This window comes from Amblyomma mixtum, chromosome 9 (assembly GCF_055824585.1).
Source record: "Amblyomma mixtum isolate Tamu chromosome 9, ASM5582458v1, whole genome shotgun sequence".
Taxonomy (NCBI): domain Eukaryota; kingdom Metazoa; phylum Arthropoda; class Arachnida; order Ixodida; family Ixodidae; genus Amblyomma; species Amblyomma mixtum.
This window is the reverse complement of record NC_143020.1, coordinates 113,996,364-114,001,635: the sequence shown is the minus strand read 5'-3', so window position 1 is coordinate 114,001,635 and position 5,272 is coordinate 113,996,364.

Genomic DNA, 5,272 nt, shown 5'->3' with positions numbered 1-5,272 from the left:
ATCGCACATCCACGAATCTCAGTCTTGGGGAATATTCAGGTATTTTGTTAGTTCACGATTTTTATACTTTCGGGGAACGTTTTCTGTATGGTGTAGTATGGTATGGTATGGTACTGTGTTGTATTGCATTGTATGATATTGTATTGTGTGGTGTTGTATTTTATGGTATTGTATAGTATGGTATTGTGTGGTATTGTATTGTATGGCATGCTATTGTATTGCATGCTATTGTCTTGTGTGGTATTGTATGGTATTGTATTGTATGGCATGGCAGTGTGCGGTACTGTATTGTATTGCATTGTATGGTATGGTATGGTAAATGGGGTTTAATGTTCCAAAGGGATGCCACAATGGAGAGCTCCAGTTAAATTTAGACCACCAAGGCTTCCTTGACGCGCACTGGCATTGCAGAGTACACGGGTGCCTTCCACATGCTACGCACCTGAGGGACAAGATAAAAGTTCTTTCCACGCGCCTTTCCTCTTTTCTCTCTTGTCATCACTACCTTCCTACCACCTCTATGTGGCTTATTTATTTTCAGGTCTTACAGCAGACTTTAACTATATCTGATCCTGTCTGGTGTTCCGCATCTCCAGTTCCGACTCGAACACACAGATCTGGATTGTGACAAGAGCCCTGGAAGTCGCCGAACGCCACGGGCTCATGGCCACTTGATGGTTGTATCACCCCACACCGTCTGCTACATTTGTCGGCGGAAATAAAGTTTATCCTCCTCCTCCAAATTCCCGTTAGCGAGAGGAAGTGCTTACTGCAGAACGTGTCCCTCCTCGAGCACTGACGGGCACGTACCACTTTGCTGTGCCCGGCAGCTCTCAGACACTTCGACCCTTCTTTCTCAGGCAGCTGTCCGCACTGTGCGGAGAAGTCTTCGGACATCTACCACATGGTGTGGGCCTGCCCCTCCAACCCTGCTCTCCCCCCTCACCCCAACCCAACCCGGGAGGACTGGGAGGCGACCCTTCTCGGCTGCTCTGACCTGCAGGCCCAACGGGCCTTGATCGCGCGAGCCCGGGCGGCGGCCGACGCCACTGGGGTCCCGAACCAGGGACCTCCACATAGTACTCGTAAAAGCTGGCCCCCTCTGGGTCAGCTCATGCACCACCTCCTTCAGTGTATCTGTACATAAATGTTTTCCACCACCACCACCACTCAACGCGTACAGCGTCGCTACAAGTTCCCCTCAGCACGCCCCCTCTCCCACTGGAGTTGGACCGTCTTTTCGCTGAATACGCTGTCTTTACGCCATCGTCGATGGCCCAATTTGGTGGTCATACATATCTTCACACTGACTTTCTCCTGCGCTACGATCCCTGGCAAGACCATCCGGCCCTCGTCTATTACTTTCTCTTTCCCTCGCCTCCTCCCTTCCAGCTTTCCCAGTCTGCCTTCTTTTACCGGGGACTCAGTGGTTACGGCGCTTGGCTGCTGACCCAAAAGACGCGGGTTTGATCCCGACCGCGGCGGCCGAATTTCGATAGAGGCGAAATTCTAGAAGCGCGTGTACTGTGCGGTGTCAGTGCACGTTAAAGAACCCCAGGCAATCAAAATTTCCGAAGCCCTTCACTACGGTGTCCCTCATAGCCTGAGTCGCTTTGGGATGTTAAAACCCATCAACCAAACCAAACCATATTTACTGATAGTTCTCACAACCCAGTCTCAGCGAGTTCTGCATGTATGGCGGTACCCTAAGCTCTGTCGCGCGCTTCCGATAGATCACGCTTCCTGCAGTGCTTATTGCGCGGAGGCCATTGCTTTTTTACGCCTTCCGGTATGCCCAACAAATACCCTCTCCCCGAACTCCATTTCTCCACGACTCTTTCCTTGTAGCGCATGTAGCGAGCTGCTATATGCGTCTACTCTTATACGACCGTTCATGTGTGTGCCAATGAAAGCTTCTAAAAGACTACTGGTGCTGCGGCCAAGGAGTTAATGTGGTGAACTGACTAGTTAGAACGGGGCACTGCTGCCCTCTGCATAGCTTACGCCCGAAAGTCTTCTTTGAGGCGTATGAAATAAATCCTAGCAGCAGTGCACTCCACCACTAGTGTTACAACTCCACACTGGCCATTCACTTTGCGATTCCCCTTCCCATCTGGCTCCGTAATTAAGATCTCCACGACCATTACGCAGAAATAGATGGACGGCTAGCAACGATAATAGATGCAAGCACAACCAGGGCTACTGATGCGGCCAGGGCAGTGTTACCACCGGCCAACCTCTCCTCCTTTTCCTCTCATTTTAGGGTATTTGGTTCGATTCTGGAGTGTTGCCCTTGTCGCGTTTTGTTTTGGAATTTAATGTAAAGTGTTTGTCACTCGTCTATTATTCGAGTTGTTCCGCAAAATTGTTGCTGCATTCCTGCAGGCCTTCTTTTTCCTTTTTTTTTTCGTTGTGTGCTATTGGCAAAGCACTGTGCAATTGTATCCCCACTCCTGCCTTGGCCACCAAAAGGCGGCTGACAGTATTGAATAAATAAATAAATTTCTCTCTCTCTCTCTCTGATGCGGCGCGTCGCTGCAGTGCTTGCAACGGTGTTGATGTTGTTGTTGCTGTTGTTGTGCCCTTGGTTTCATTTTCTTCGCTTGGCCTCCACCTTTAATTTCCTCCTCACCTCCGCTTACAGCGATAGCTGTCAAAGGGATATATATTCCTTTGGTTGAGCGCCGTTACATTAGTACGGGTCGGCGTAACCGGATGGTAGCGACCACGGTAACCACCAGGAGTTACCTTATAGAACACGGAGGGGAAGGGTTACAGTGACGTGATTGGAGCGCGCCATGACATCGCACTACGCTGAGTGGTCCAACTCAATGACGTCACGTGTGACGGAGTACTTCCTCTCTCTCGTAACTTCTCTCATTGCTGTGGCGACTTTCCGAAACTCATAGAGTTCGTTTGATCGATCACTTCGAAAACATCATCTCCTGCCACTTCTCAAATCACTTGGTTTCCTTCATGACAATCAAGGACATGGAGAGCTAGCCTCAAGCTACTTTGAAGAATAATTTACTTCAATATATCACATCACGAATATACCTTAAAACAGCAGTCGCTGAATCTCGGGTTGTTGTTGTCTTAGTGATATGACACATACCCACGACGGGGCATCGATCGGCCAGGGTTCAGTGAGAAGGGCCAAAAGAATAGGGCAAACTGGTGCCAAGCTAATGGTTATGCTTTGGGTAATAACTCAGAGATTAATTAAAGAGGAAAGAAAAAAAGGGCACACGAATATAGAACTGAATACATCAAAAAATTCAGGGGGCACTTTGGCTGTCTAAAGTGCGTAGAGGCGAAAGCGTTTTCCGCACCACTTTGACTGCTTCTGTGGCACTGGTGGCGTCACATGTAATTGAGTACTAATTACTAAGTGACGACAAATCACTAATTAATGGTTAATTACTGATTTGTACCTGAATACTAATTAACTGCTAATTAATAACGCTTAAGCTTCGCCTTTAGAAGTGGAACGCGACAGCGTGTGTAGCGCTGCCAGGGAGTCCACGGAACGCCACCACCCGTTCGGCGCGATGCCTTGCCCTTTGAACGCTTTTTGAGGAAAGGAAATGGCGCAGTGATTCTCCGTCATCTCGGTGGACACCTGAACCGCACCATAGAGGAAGGGAGGAAGTGGGAGTGGAAGAAGAAAGACAAAGATGGCCCGTAATGAAGAAAATGAAAATTGTATTTGAGGAAAGGAAATTACGCAGTACCTGTCGCACACATCTCGGTGAACACCCGTCAAAATTCAGGGGGCACTTTTTTGACCTAAAGTGCGGTCACTGATGTGTGGTTAAGATGTTAAGCTTCGCCTCTAAGAGTGGAACGTGATAGCGTTCTTGCAACGCTTCCAGGAGTCCATAGAACGCCATCGCCCATTCGGTTCTATGCCTCGCTCGTCGGTAAATTGGTTTTTGAGGAAAGGAAATTTATTTCTCTCTCATATCTCGGTGGACACCTAAACCTCGCCGGAAGGGAAGGGAGGAGGATGGGAGTGAGAGAAGACACCGTATTCACTAGACGCACCTTTGTTCTTCCCAAACCATCGAGCTGGCATGGCGGAGTGGATAGCATGCTCGTCTCTCACGCCGAAGACCGGGGTTCGATTCCCGAGTTCGACCAATTTCCTACTCGGTTTTATTTATTTATATGGCCTGACTAGAAAAGTTAATTAGGCTTATTGAGTAATTCAGCAATTAACTAAGCTCAGTCCCACTTACTTGGAGCATCACTATACGATCCCTTCAATTGGTTGCCTGGATACTAGCCAAAGCACAATTGGCCCCGTTTGAAATTCGCGCACTGTGACGTCACGACTGTTTCGACCAACTGAAAAGCGTGACATTTCTGTCGACAACTGCTGCTTACAACGATGAGAGATTAAAGGCTTTCGCCTTAAAATTACTGACAGATGTTTTACATGCGGAAATTTTGGATACCGTTAGCTAGGGAATCTGCCGGTGGCTATTATGCAATCGTGGAGGTAGCCGCAAACTTGATGCAATGCAAAACCTCTGGCGCTAGCACCGAATGACAGAAGAAGCGGGACCGACAAAGTGAGTCCCAACTTTGTAATGGGAATTTCAAGGTGCGTCCTTCTCCAATGTGCAAACCACCGTGGTGCAAACCTCCGGAAAAAAGAGTACAGAAATGCTGCAATGTTTCTACTTCTCCGCAAGCCGCGCAAAGGTTTCTGGGACTGAACCCGCATCTGTGTAAGTAAAGATTTAGGCGGGGGTCCTGCACCACATCGCTACCTTACACTGCCGGGATTTACATGCACCAGCCTCACATGAGTACATGAGGTGTTATAAGTCAGCGGTAGAGATCTACGGGTCGTGCCATGTGGCGGACATAGCAGGTATTTCAGCGAACACTTTCAAAAATTTTCAAAAATAGGCTTTCTGGTGTAAAATATTGCTTTTGCGGCATAGTATTATTGTTGGCGGCCACCAAAAAACCGGTGCATCGACTTAAGCAGTAAGTTGGTTACCTAATTTTTAATAACTAACCTTTTAACTAGTAGAGTTAAGCGTATAGTTGCAATCAGAGATCTCTATGAGGTCGTTAGTAATGGCGATATCAGTTTTCAGAATTTTGAAAACGCGATTACCCCTGGCGCTGTGGCTCGACAATACTTAGCTGCATCGTGCCAAAATACACGCGCTTCCGGAAAGTATGAAGGCAAATCAACCTTTACAGTGCATGTAAGTAGTCAAAAAGCCAAATTTTGTCGAGCCACATCGACAAG